Source organism: Rhinolophus sinicus, chromosome 16 (genome assembly GCF_057876585.1).
Source record: "Rhinolophus sinicus isolate RSI-liver-muscle chromosome 16, RSI-T2T, whole genome shotgun sequence".
NCBI classification, from domain to species: Eukaryota; Metazoa; Chordata; class Mammalia; order Chiroptera; family Rhinolophidae; genus Rhinolophus; species Rhinolophus sinicus.
The window spans coordinates 67,249,632-67,263,826 of NC_142516.1; the positions used below are offsets into that span (position 1 = coordinate 67,249,632).

At 36.9% G+C, this 14,195-nt stretch overlaps 1 protein-coding gene across 2 annotated transcripts in view; it reads right to left on the reverse strand.

Annotated features, from left to right (window-relative positions):
* ELAVL2 (ELAV like RNA binding protein 2) overlaps positions 1-7,826 on the reverse strand; it is a 154,459-nt gene extending 146,633 nt beyond the window's left edge. The window contains exon 1 of one of the 2 annotated variants that reach the window (XM_074330316.2): positions 7,804-7,826. The gene's annotated coding sequence lies outside the window, so the exon portion shown is untranslated. The remainder of the gene's footprint in view (positions 1-7,803) is intronic. The other variant, XM_074330309.2, reaches the window with a different exon arrangement.
* Positions 7,827-14,195: the final 6,369 nt, after the last annotated feature.

Here is a 14,195-nt window from a genome sequence, read left to right on the forward strand (position 1 = left end):
TCAATATGATTCCCCAAAAGTTTCAAAATCAGGTTGTAAAGTAACAACTCTGTTAAGACTTCAAAATGTGAAATTGCCTGAAACTTTCTGGACTATCACGGAGTGTGAAAAATGAAAATCTGTAGAAAAAGTGAAACCTTCTATTTTCATTGTTTATGAATGTATTGTTTTATGTAAGTCTAGTCTTAGACAATTGGTTTCTAAAATATGGCTCTTTGAAATTTTAGAGAGAGCCCTTTCAGAATTTTGCATTTAACCAGCAGAGAATTGCTTTCTCATAGCTGGAAGCTTGAACAGCTATTGACTCTGGCACTCTTCTATCCAGGTGGGTGAGAGTTCAGGGACCCTCACTGTGCCATCAGGAGGACAGCCAGCAATGCATGTGGTCAGAAACAAATTCCTATGCAACCCAATTCCAAGGCCACCCCTCCATCCCCACCATAGGACAAGAGAACAGATAACTCAGAACTCCTGTGTCACCTGAATGGGGGAGACATTCTGTCAGTTGAGGAAAACCAACCTCCTTAAGAATCTGCTTTCTTTGCCAAGGTCAGATCATAAGGCTCATGTAATCATAAAGGTTCCTTGAAGGACTTTTGATGTCAGTCTGTCTCAGGATTTGGTATCCTTTTAGAATTTATCACTATCCCTGCCCCACCCCCCTTTTTTCTTTACATTATATAGGGAACTCCCTTCTCATGTAGGGTACATTCTGCGTCTTTCTTAGTGGGTACTAAATAGCTAATTCCATTTTTAACTCACAGGAAAAATAAGCAAAAAGAATACTTCAGAATGGCTGCCATTGCACTACTGTTTATTGTATCCACTAGAGGACTCCTTTCAGAATGGCTTAAAATATCTCTCCTCTCATTCCCCATGACCTCTGGAATTTGATGCTCAACTAACTCTTGAGTTGGGCCACTGGCTACATATCAGTGTTAGAATGAAAACATTCCCCCTACTTTAACACCTCCTGCTAGTTCAATAAAGCGATGTTTAAATAACTGAACTGGCTTCAATGAACTGTACTTGCCATTTTTTCCTGCTTCTTAGCCAGATAAAATGGAGATAATTATGAAGTGGATGAGCAGGTTTAATGAAAGCCAGTTTCTTTTGGTATACTCCTGAAGCAGCAATCATCATCTGTTTGGCTTTTGAAGAGCAACAATTATAATCACTTAAACCCCCAAGGGGAACAAAAATAGAATTTACATTAGCATATAAAATATACAGCTGGATTGGGCAAGCCTATAAAATTCTGGGGAAATCATTCTAATCTGAATGCTATTCAAACTCACAAGTAAAATGACTTCAAGAGTATTTTACATACTTCCTTCCGTTAAAATAATACATATAACAATGTTGAGAGGATTTTCCTAAAAATGAACACAAGGAAAGAAAGAATTGTTGCCCGGAGAGACTCCCAGCAGGAATGGGCTAAACTGTACTATCAAGATATCAGAGAGCAAAATGCATAATGATAGTCACGTGAAGTACTAATCACTCTGAAGTGAAATTTTTTCATGGATTTCAGAGTTTAAGAAAGAAAATAGGGCGGTTTTAGTCCAATCAATGATGAAACTTAATCACACACAAGTCAAATTTCAGATTAATAGTACTTTCCTCCTCCATTGTAAATGTGAAAGAAATACAAAGGGAAGTGAAAACACTTAAGTTGATACCTTATTGTTATGAGGCAGAACTCTTTTCCCTGTTTTAAAACATTTTCATTTCATTTCCTCTCAAATAACCTCTTTCTTACACCTCCCATTCCAATTCTAGCCCAGATCACAGGCAATCTCCCTTGCCATTTATGTTATTTAATTACTTTTGCTTTTGGGTGCCTTTCCTGGTTTGCAAGATACCTTTTTTTTTTTTTTTGAGTAAAAATGGAGCCCTTGCCTTATCCATTATGCTACTAGCAACAAAACACTAACATAATCAATACTATTAAAGGCTTTCCCGGCTGTGCACATTTGTCAAAGGCCCTGTATCTGAGAAATTACACTAATGAATCTTGAAAAATTCAGCATCCTACACAGAAAACTTGTTCTCCCTCATCATAAGTACATAAAATATGTATTTACATAAATATGTAAAATATGTCAATATGTAAAAACTAGAAAAATATATACTTCATCTTTCTTTATATTATTTGAAGATCCACTATTACTTTTTTGTTAAAATGGCGGAGGTGGGGAGATGGAGAGTCAGTATGCAAAACTTCACCTCCACTGAGAAGCACTTCCTGAATACCTCACTAAAGCCAACTACAGGCATGTTGGTGACAGCTCCCTCTGTGTACCTAAAAGCACTTTGTACACGCCTCTGATAGTAATGATCTCACTTCCTAGAACCATCTGTGGACATGTCTATCTCCTAGAGCCCATACATTGCTTGACAGCAAAGCCAACTTTCCAGTGTGGGTATTCCCAGGCTCTGGCACTGTGCCGAGAGCCTAGTAAGCATGCAATGTTTGTCGGGTGAAGTCCATTATTAATTCATATTCGAAACACATCAAAAGGTTATGGTGTCTATGATAAGAATCAAACATATTTAATACCACCTCTTCCATAATACCACATTTAATGGTGATGAATTAAGCACTAAGAAATTGGAAATTCAAAAGTCTAGATTTCTATAGCATTCTTCACTCTCATTCTCTTTAACAAAGGATAGTGGTAATTGTTTAGATTTTATTAAATATTTATCATGTGTCTCATGGTTAATTATTTTTACCCCAAAAGCTGGAAAAAAGCTGAGTTCTCAGGTCTTCACGGTAATGACCTCAGGTTTCATTAGCTGTATATATGTTTTAATTAAAGCCATTAACATCGCCTTCTCAGCCTTTGTCAATGCCAGGTGTGGTGGTATCCAGCTTGTATCATTCTGCCCTTTCCTGTAAACCCTTCGTGCTCTGAGAGGCTTTGAAAGTCCATAACATATTAATTTTCACTTTGAACACAAAATGTAATGATTCCATGTTTAAAAGAATTTAAAGGGATAATTGAGGAGTATAGCATGAAGGATTCCAGGATGTATGTAGGAGCTATCTTAAGGTCTTTTTATTATTTTCCTAAACATAGTCCACATTTTCCTCCCAATTTTTCAAGTGAAAGTATCATCTTGTATGAAGTTATGGAAAAGCAATAGTGGAGAGGAGGAAGGAAATAGACTCCACAGACCTATTCTAAAATACCCTTAGATTTTTAACTAATAATAAATATAGTTAATATTCTTATTATTAGATAAAATTCAGTTTTGTGGCATTAATTATCCCATAAGTTTAAAACTGAAAAACTGCTGTAATAACTTGTCTTTTTTGCTTCATACTAACATAGTCATAACTTTTTGTATATGTATATTTACATATATTTATTATTTGTATATACAGATATTTAAAAGGAGAGAAAATTGTCTAGAGACAGTCCTAAGATTTTAGTACATAATAATATAAATTTCCAGAGCATGGATAAAATAAAGATATTATACAAATATTTTATTAACTATGATAAAAAACTGAGCCTGATTTTATTTAAAATGAAGCGTGTAACTAGAATTAGGTTTCAGAGGTTACAAATCTAACGGTCTTTCAAGGCATGGTCTCCACGGTCAAAGTGTAATAGAGTTGAGTTTTATATGTGACTAGAATATTGTGGGGATGAAACGCTCAAGTCTCACAATTCTCCTCTTTATAAGATGGTTCCTAAAAGTCCAAAATTATCAGAGTTTTAAAAAAAGCTATTGGCATTCTCATAGTAATGGGGTTTAAACATTAGCTATGGATGATTTCACCTTATAAAAATCTGAAACTTACAAAATGGATGAACCAACTTTTTAAAAGTTCTTCACTTTAACTGGAGCATTAATTCAAATGTTCTTTTAATGTGTGAGCTTTGTGCATTTAAAAAAAAAAGTAACCTAATTTTAAAAAAAGGGTTTACACAAAACAACTTGGAAGCCTATTTATTGCATGAAGTACAGATAGCAGGTAGAGTTGTTATGAGTGCTTTCATTTCTTCTCAGCTGAAAGTGAAAAATTGAGCAGCTTTCTGTTGAATGAAAATGATGTCTTTAAACATTTTTTTATTGGTACTTACGGGGACTTGACTGGATTATCTTGATAAAATCTTAACATCTCCATTTTTGCACATCCAAGTTAAGAAACAAACAGACCCAAGCAGATGCGATATCTATGTCCCAATCTATCAGGTTTAAAGATTTTATAAATATAAAGGAGCAATATTAGAGTTTTAAAGGGGAATTTTTTTTCCCAGTATTTGAGAGTCTATCATCTCTAATATTTAAAGAGGAATCACTAGAAACTTTTTATTTTCTATATCACTTTCTATATTTATGTCTGTTTGCTTCACTAAATGGAGGGCCCCTAATCACTGAATAATTAGGGTAAAAGTTAATTGATTTTAAGTACATCAAGATAAACTCTGACTTGGAAAATAAATAAATGAAAAAATCACATGTCACAAACATGTCATTACTTTACCAAATGTTATTGTAATTGATTATGAAAATCTTTAAAATAAAAAATTAAATCCCATTTAAGTTGGTAAAATGAAAAAAATAAGTCTACTTATTTAAGATCCTTTTTAAGGAAAACTAGGTTTGCAGTTAGGTTTTCCTTTAATAAGTAGTATTGTTGATACTTATTTGAAAACACTTTTGTCACTATAATTTATTTACTCTTCCTCTCTTGTTTGTTTTTGGGGCAAGAAGGAGAGGGCAATACATTTTCATAATTACTGCCCCAAAGAGAAACAACCCTAGTATATCCAAACCCAATTTGGGATATAGTTAGGAATATTTCAGTAAGATTTTTGTTTTTCATAAATGTTTTATTGAGGAAAGTGTCAAGATTAAGAGGCAATCATTTTTATCTTTGGACTTTGTGGAGATGATGTGGATTTTATGTGGAGGGTTTCTTTAAATTTAGTAAAATATCTCATGTTTTCTATTAATTGATTCTCATTTTGTTGGATTTTAGACCCAAGTTTAGAGTAGAGAGATTTTGATTCAAGTCCTCACTTCATGGTTATGAACTGTCTGAACTTAACTATTTATTTTCTAAGCATCCTAAAATCTACCAACTAGACTGTTTTGAAGATTAATTGAGATAATATATGAAAAGCACTTACATATATGACTGAATCATGACAGGTACAAAACAAATGTTAACAATTAAAATTAACTTCTTAGCTGTTTTAGATTGTATATTTGATATAAGATACCCATGAAGTTTAATACTAATTGGAAATAACAAATGAAGGTTATTTTTGAATTCTTTAAATCATAGCATCACTTCAACCTTTCCGTTTTTACTTTTTTGCTTGCAGGCACATTTCATGTCCTAGATATGGTACAAAGGGCAAAATTTGCAATGTAACATGAGACACTCCTGGCTATCACCCACCCCCACTGCTTACGTCTCCTCCATTTTTCTCCTTTATTTTTGATACCTATTCACTTAAAGTGAGTCAATATTATGGGAAGCAATAAATACTTCAATGAGAATATTGCTTAGTTGAAAACACTTAGGACTTTGTTCTTATGAACATTATGAGCTTTCTGTTATTTTTAACATTTATTCTAGTGAACTGAGATTAGGGAAAATATCAGAACATGCCCACTCTACTTCTACTGTGCCAATAACATACAATTAGAACACTGATGAGAGAAATGGATTGTTACATTCTGATATAAAGAAATTTCCATATTGAGAATAGTTGGCAAACCTAAAATTGCCACCTAAAATTAGTGAGGGAGAGGACCAGGAATATACAGCATAGTCTAAGTACTTTTATAGAAAATTAAACAGATGCACTATTATTAATTATTATTTAGAAGACAACTTTCAGTTATTAAACTTATTTTAAATGATTATTATGAATGTCTTCAACTGAAACAGTGTTTTCAGTCTAGGTGAAACGCTACATACAGTAAAGTTGAAGACTTGTTTGAAATTGAGTATGATAAAATAACTCCAAAGGTTTTTTTTTCTCAAATAAAACATCAAAGTAATCTAATGTTCATATGTACAGGCCATATTCTTAAATAGTTTGACAGTTGCATAGTATGGTTCAAAATACATTGTATATTAAAACCATTGTTAGATGACATTGTTAGTTGACTAAGACTATCAGTAAGAAAAGCAAACTTCCCAATGGAAATTTTTATGACCAAATATATATAAAATACTATTATTTGAATCTAAACTCTTCTGAGATTCTTTTTCAAAGTTTTACTGAATTGATTCCTCTTATAACAACAGATTAGTAATTCAGTGAGCCATTTGGTGTTTAAGTCTCAAACTGAAAACTGTTTTAAGGACGGTGACAGCAAATAGCAAGACTGAAAGCAACAGTAATGACTTTGGAAGCCGATGTATAAGGTGTCACATTCCTGTGGTTGTTACTGGTAAATTACAGTAACTTCATGTAGAATAAACAAAAATTAAGTCGATTGTTAAAATAAATTATTAAAGTGTATGCCCCATAAAATACTTTCATCCTTATTGCTATAATATAATCAGTTTCGAAAGTTATTTTCTTTGATTCTTATGATCAGAGGAAGTTTATAATAATTTACAAAACCTTCAGGTCAGAATAGATCTTGAGAAATGTAAGCACACGCAATTATATCTGCACACATATAAATGCAAGTTAAGAATGGTTTCAACAAAACATGAAAACAATTCCTTTCAGGGGGCCTTTTTTGTTTCCATCTCATCCTTCAAATGAGACTACTTAGATGGCCTTGCCTATCAGAGAATGTGCAGGTCCATTCCAGTATAGGGCATCACAGTCATCTCCATGGCAACAGCCATTGACAAGTTAAAAGGCAACTGGATTCACAAACAGAAAAAAAAAAAATTAAGACTACTGAGCACTGTTATATATTATTTTAAAGTGCAGAGCTGGCCAAACAATTTAGAATTTTCCAGAGGAAAGGCTGAGCCTCTTGTTAAACTTGGAACTGCTAACTTCACCATGAATGCTAAGTTAGATACCTATTCTCAGAAAGTGAATGAGATAAGGGGGCAAAACTCAGAAATCCTTCCCTGGAATAGATCTCCCATTTTAAAACAAATGAAAGGGATTAGGAGAGGAGGTTGGGAAAGTACCCTGAAATGAACCTATACACTTTAGTGTAGAAAGGGGGCGTGGGAGAGAGAGATGAAAGAAGTGAGAAGGCAGGCGGAGAGTAAGCAATTCCTTTCTCCAGCTTCAATACTTTTAAGACCACAACTTTCCAAATGTATTATTTGATTATCATTTAGCATTTAAAATTTGTCTAAGAATGAAGGCTCCTAACGTTGCTACCTGAGGAAGTCAGAGGAAGAAAGGAGGACTAACAGTGCAGGTGAGGACACAGAAATAGTGGGGGTGACTTCGAGTGACCCCATTGTGCCTTTTCTCCTTAAGGATTTTGTTCAGGAATGATCCAGCTACTGTGCTGAGTTCAGGAAGTCAAAGTACGTTCCTTTTGACACCAGACAATAACCTAGTTCCCTTGCCTCCCTCCCCTGTACCTCGACCCTGCAGACTGCCAACTCTCACCCACTTTAAATGAATCAAGTCTATCACCATCCCAAGAGTATCAAATACAGAACATGTCTAAGGACAATGTGTAAAGACAAAAAACAAAATTAGAACTACTGTTTTTGGTTTGTCTCACCGCCCCCTCCTCCCAGCCCCCAGCTCTTTGTGTGTGATGATTCCCCTTCAAGCCACCCACAGACGATCATACGAGAAGAAATGGTAATTTTTGGTTTAAAAGTTCACTTACCACGACAACCTCATATTGCTTTGTCATGCTTTTTTGCACTTAATTTTTCAAAACTGCTTGTGCAGAGCGCAGAACTGGGAAGGCAGGACTAAAGTATTTCTAGTAATCACAACAAAAAGGAGAGAACATTCACCCATCAGAATTACATTAAAATGCACAAACCCCGGAGCAAGACGCAATGGTTCAAACCATACCAGGGAGGGGGTGGGGTGGAAAAAGCCAAGCTAACAAAACAAAAGGTAAAGGAGAGTTGAGTGGTTGCAGGGGAAATTGATGCAAGCCGCCTTTCGACTGAGGACTGGCTTAACACCACCACCACCACCATCACCACCACCCCCCACCCCCCACCCCCAACACCCTCACTATTACCGGAGTGACAGCACTTGCCTCCAGCCAGCTCAGCTGCAGGAGAGGAATGCCCCATCTAAGTTCACTAGCCCTGCCACAGTGTTCCGCTGCCGGATGGGTTCGTTCAGGAAAACACTTCCAGAGGCGTCCATCCACTTGAGGTCTGGGTTTGGCCGCTGCTGCGAGCAGCTGCTAGGATCGTTGCTGTCTCGTTCCTGCCTCATTCGCGCTGCACAATAGCCCCGGCTGGGTGCACCTCATTAAGCCAGCCCGGGAGCCCCAGGAGCAGGGAAAGCAGTGTGACAACGCTGCCCCTTTGTAATGACTGTGTGATGGATGCAACCGAAGGGTGGGGTCTGGGTGGGTCAAAACTGTTAATGACAGTATGTATCATTCTGTCTGTCCTCCAGGAGAGAGAAGCCCCCCTGCCCTCCCCCTAAGTCAGTCTCTCTCTCTCTCTCTCTCTCTCTCTCTCTCTCTCTCTCTCTCTCTCTCTCTCACACACACACACACTTTCGTTTCTCTTTCGCCACATCCCTGTGGCATTTTCTGAAGTCAGCGTTCAAAAAAAGTAGGAAAAACAACGGGTCATTTCCATCTGAAAAGATTATGGATAGAGAATTTATCTAAACACTTAAGGAAAAAGAAAATCCCAAAATCGAAAATCCGGGCGGAAGGGGCGAGAGATGAACGGGTGGGGTGGGGTGGGTAGGGTAGAACGCGGGACATTTACCCACCAATAGTTTACAACTGTCTGTCAACTCGCACCAGCAACTTAGCGCGGCTGGGAGAGACTCCGGACCGCGCTTCCCCGGCGCAGCGCAGCGCACCGCCTACTTCTCAGGGCCCGGGACCATGTGGGGCGCGGCCAGCAGGGTGAGGAGGGGGGAATAAAACCAACCCGAGAGGCCCCAGCCGTTGAGGAGAATTCAAGAGGGGACATCTGCACCCTCATCGTGCGTGCCAATGGCGGAGGACTCCTGTACCCAGACAGAAAGCCCGACTGGCCGGAGGGGGGGGCTGCCAGGGTTCTGGAGCGAATTCCGGGGTGTGAGGCCGCCGGGTCCGGTCAGCGATGGTTTTTGTCCCCGGCCCTAAGGTACCCCTCAGACCCACGCCCCTGGCCCGCTGGACTGTTCTGGGCTGTTGCCTCGCTGGGGCGCGCCACCCCCACAGGTGCGCGGCTCAGCCACCACTTTCCCGACTACATCTCTGCCTTTTCCTCTCGCTACAGACTTGACACCCCTTCCAGCCTCTACTCTCCCAGGGCTACTCGGGCGGCCCCCAGACGGCAAAACTGCCTCTCGTTTCGTTCCCTTATCCCTCTTGGATCTTTGCTGCCGCGTTGAAAACGTCCGCGAATACTTCCCCCGCCCATCAATTTTGTTAATACTCGGAAGAACCCAGTTGGCAGGTACCGATTTTTCAAGTATAAGAAAGCCTTACAGGATACTTTATTTCCATACGTGGACAAATAAACTTTTATTTTACGCTCAACTTTCCATTACCAACTTCCCAGAGATGCTGTGCACTGCTGATGTGGCTACAAAGCACCTGTTCCAAACATCCTGAGTGATTTCTCCAGAACCGCGCGGGTGATGTTTGTTTATTAGTTTATGGCACTGACACTATGTAATCGACTTCTATCTTCTCATCATTGATGCCTTATAGCACCTAAGAGAAAGCAAGAAGCAGAGAGAAACACCGTTTATGTCTAATGAAGCATCTCTCCCTTTTTATGTCAGCTATTTATCATTTAAAATTTGTGTATATCAAATTGGTGTAGCCTTGGGAGAGCAATAGAGACTTTTATACCAAAGGGAAAAGAACCGGAAACTCTTAATTGGTTCCAATAAGAAACCGCTTTTAGTAGATGGGAAGATCTTGTCAGAAGACTGTCAGAATAAGAAAAGAAGGGTGTGGTGTTGACTTCAGGTCTTTGTAAACCTTCAAGGGCACAGAAGCCTTTTTTTTTAAACCAATTACTTATCACAACTTTTTACAACTCTGTGATTTGAAGGTAGTACCAGACTTATGTTCACATATTTCCTGTAATTAATTGAAAAGGGGAGGTTCGGAGGGAGGGAAGACCAGTTGGAATTAGTGAGAAATCTAAATTAATTGACTAATTACTTTATTGACTTACAATAACACCAACTTAATAAAGCATGCTTAGAAGAAATCCTTAGAGATACACCTTAATGAGTAAAAGTAAGAATTATAAATAATTACATATAATTAAAATAATTGTTTCTATGTAAATAGCTCTTGTAAAAGCATGGAAAACTGTTTTTAAAAAACATGTCTTCTTACATTGTTTTACTGATAATTTGCATAAAGTAAAAAGGGTTAGTTCATAAACCAGTTATGAGTGGAGACAGAGCAAGTCACTTTTGTAATATATTAATTGTAAGTGTAATAATAAACTATGTTGTTATTAAAGTGCTCCATTTCCTCAAGACTTAGATGGACAAGATACTAAGTACTTTTCTTTGAACATATTCTCCAGGTTGACATTTTTTAAAGAATAGCTCATTAGTTGGCTTTCGTAAGTCATTCTCTACCCCCACCCCGTGAACTCTTCAGCAGTTTTGAAGACATTTGGAAAACATACACTTCACTAAATTCACTTTCTCTGCTCTCCATTCCTGCTCCTCCAATAGAATGGCAACTATTAGGAGAAGAAATATGGAATGAATGGGAGTGCTAACCCCTGGAAGAAAGGTGTTTTCCTTGACACTTTGAAAAACAGACTAAGAAAATGAACAATAAATTTGGAAATTGGGTCTTTTAAGATGCAAAAATTTTCAGATGTGCTAAGAACAGCCCCAGTAAGTATATGCATTAAATGTATTAACCTTGTGAAACATAAGATTGCACCTGGGAGAAGTTAACACAGTTGGAGACTATTAAGACACATCAACTCACTCAGCCTTAATGAGGAGAATTTGAGTCTAGTGTGGAACACAGTTGTACTGAATTAGCAAAAATCATACACCTATACGTGAATTTAAATTTTTCTAGGAGGGAAGGATATATCAAGCCCAAAGAAAGACTGTAGAAATGTTTTTCAGAAATCTACCATCCTGCAACGTGTTTATCCTACCCAAATTTTCTAGCCCATTCCAACATAACTATATAACAGTGTTAGCACTCTGAAATGGTGTTTAATACCTGAGGAAGGTAATACGTTCTATTTTCTATTTTTATTACTACAGCTACTCACATAGGACTGATTTATTTCAGGCCCTGCTCTATATGGCAGAGAAAAATAAGAGGGCAAAGTAGTTTCTTTGGCATACATCAAGGGCTAGATTATAACCAATAAAAGCAAACCATATCTGGAAAATATGTAAACTAGGTATTAAATAAGCCATTCGCCATCTGTAAATCTCCCACCTGTTGGTAAATGTTGAGAGTCATGCTAAGGCTTCTGTGACTAATGGAACACAGTGGTTAATCCCAAGTGACCATGGTTCTCTCCTTTTAGGAACTCCTCAACAAGCTTTGTTACAAGTGAGAACAAGATCATTGTGTAAGAATCCAACAATGATTTCTGCATGCTGCCTTTTACGAGGCATTGCAAAACTTAGACTTTGGGAAAGCATTGTTTTCGTGCTGTTATAATTTCTTTGCCCATGTTAGATAACAGAGTTTCTGGAGTCATAGAAATTGATTCCAATGCTTATAAGCTGGATGACTTGGACACTTCTCTTTAAACTCTAGATCACATTTAGTAAATGCGGTAAATTAAAAGAAAAAGGACCAACTCCTACTGTTGTGATGATTTAATGATACAAAGTGTGAAATCACACTACCTAGTAAAATGTAAGCCCTACTGAAACAGACATTGTAATTGGGGTCACTCAACACAAATTCTCAACCTCCTTCCTTCTTGTCTTACTCTAGAGTCCAGGAAGTTAAATATTTGATTTTCCGGTTTTCCTTGCATCTACCACGTAGTGGCTGATTGACACACTTCTGGAAAATTAAATGTAAATGCATGTTTGCTCGATGGGTTTTCTGGGGGGAAAAAAACTTGCTTTCTTGAGGAAAGAGGAATAGATTCAGCTGCCACCACCTTTTATCCCTTTGCCCTATCGCCTTCTTCTTACCTGGATATTGAGTGATGTCTGGAGGTAAAACAACCATCTTGCAGCCATGAAGCAATATGTTCAAGGCCAATCTCTGAAAGATGGAGAAGAAAGATGGGAAGAACCTGGGTTCCTGATGCCATATTTTAGCTGCTCAGTCCTAGTAGTCAGGTAGTGCTTACCTTTTGACTTCATGTTGTATATGAAAAAAACAAACAAACAAAAACCAAAAACAAAAAAACCCATAAAACCCTCTTCTTTATTTAACCTATATTTAGCTGAATATTCTGTAACTTAAAGCTTTCCTGATATATCTGCTACTGGTGTAGTTTCCTGCTTGCAAATGAAATCTGCTTTGATTATTCGTATGATCCTGGATTTCAGTCATTTTCAAGAATTCCGTGTAAAACATTTCTCTGAAACTCCACCCATAACCACATCACTTGTACTGGTGGTGGTGAAAGTGGATTATTTGCTCAAATTATTGAACCAGGAGTGGGTTTGTAAGGACCATTTGTTTGAAGAAGTCCCACAACTGACAATTCTTTTTCAGGAATGCCCATAATTGTCCCATAATAGATTGAACCTAAAGTTTATCTTGTCCATACATCTTTTCCCTTTCCTTTCATAATAAAATTTCTGTTCGCTTTTGTTTTCAAACAAACATGTAGGCATAGTCACCTTGGAATGTATTTATATTGAAATGTTCACCTTAGAAGACTATAAACACTTATTTAATTGATGACCCTAATTTCCGGCCAGACAAAACAATTTTAAATGCCCTTTTTAGGAATTTTGTTCAAAATCTGAATCACAGATTCAGAATGCCAGCAATGCCAATAATTATGCTCTCTGGAGATTGGATTTGATTTTGGAAAATATCCAAAACAGTGTTCAGAGTCAAATCTAGTAAATAAAATAAGCAATCACTTATAAACTGGATAATATATATTTTGTTAATGTTAAAAACAATTAGATGTGTACACAAAATAATCAGACCTAATACAGGTCTAAAAATGTGTTGTTGAAATGATAGTATTGTTCAAATGAACATGTCTCTGCCAGGTGACTGCTTTTGAGGTCCACACACTTGGTCACAAGTGTTAGCTAAACTCATCAGTCTCAGAGCTGTGTTCAATTGCAATTTCTTTGAGTAAGCCAAATGTTTGCTTTTCACCCTTCCCCTTCCGTTCTGTCATAAATCTTATTCTGAAACAGGCTCAGTGTTCAAATGATTCGAAGCCATTTTTGTAGTACTATCACTTTGTTCTAGTTGATTTAAAAAAAAAAGTACAAGTAGCAGGAAAAAAGCATCACTGATAAAATAGTAAAATTTTGAATCAATTTCATTTGTGCTCCAAACTTACTACTTACTAGTTGTGTGATTTAAGTAATCATTTAATAATTTAAGTCTATATTTTAATCTGTAAAATGAAGATAAAAATATTACTTATCTTAGAGAGTTGTGAATATTAAATAGGATAATAAATACAGACTTTGTGTGTAATGCTTGGAATATAAAAAGTTAGCAACAAGCATCACTTAGAATAATACTACCACATTAGGCAAATAGTGAAGTATTTGAAATACTTAAAATGTGAAGAATATTACACCATGTCTAAGATTTGCTACCTAGAACTGCAACTCTACTTTCTAATAGTTTTGAAGGCATTCTAGAAAATATACATTTTACTAAGTTCACTTTTTTCTGATCTCCTTTTCTGCTCCTCCAACTTACAACCACATCTATTAGAAGAGGAAATATGGAAGGAATGGGTATGGTAACTAATGAAATAAAGATTTTTTCCCTGACACTTTGAAAAACAAATTAAAGAAATAAAACAATATATTTATTGTGACTTAATTATGTGTTAATTATGGATGATTAACATGGGCTACTCTGGATATTTATTATTTTGTTTGATGCAATGAAAAGAAATTTGATGCAGT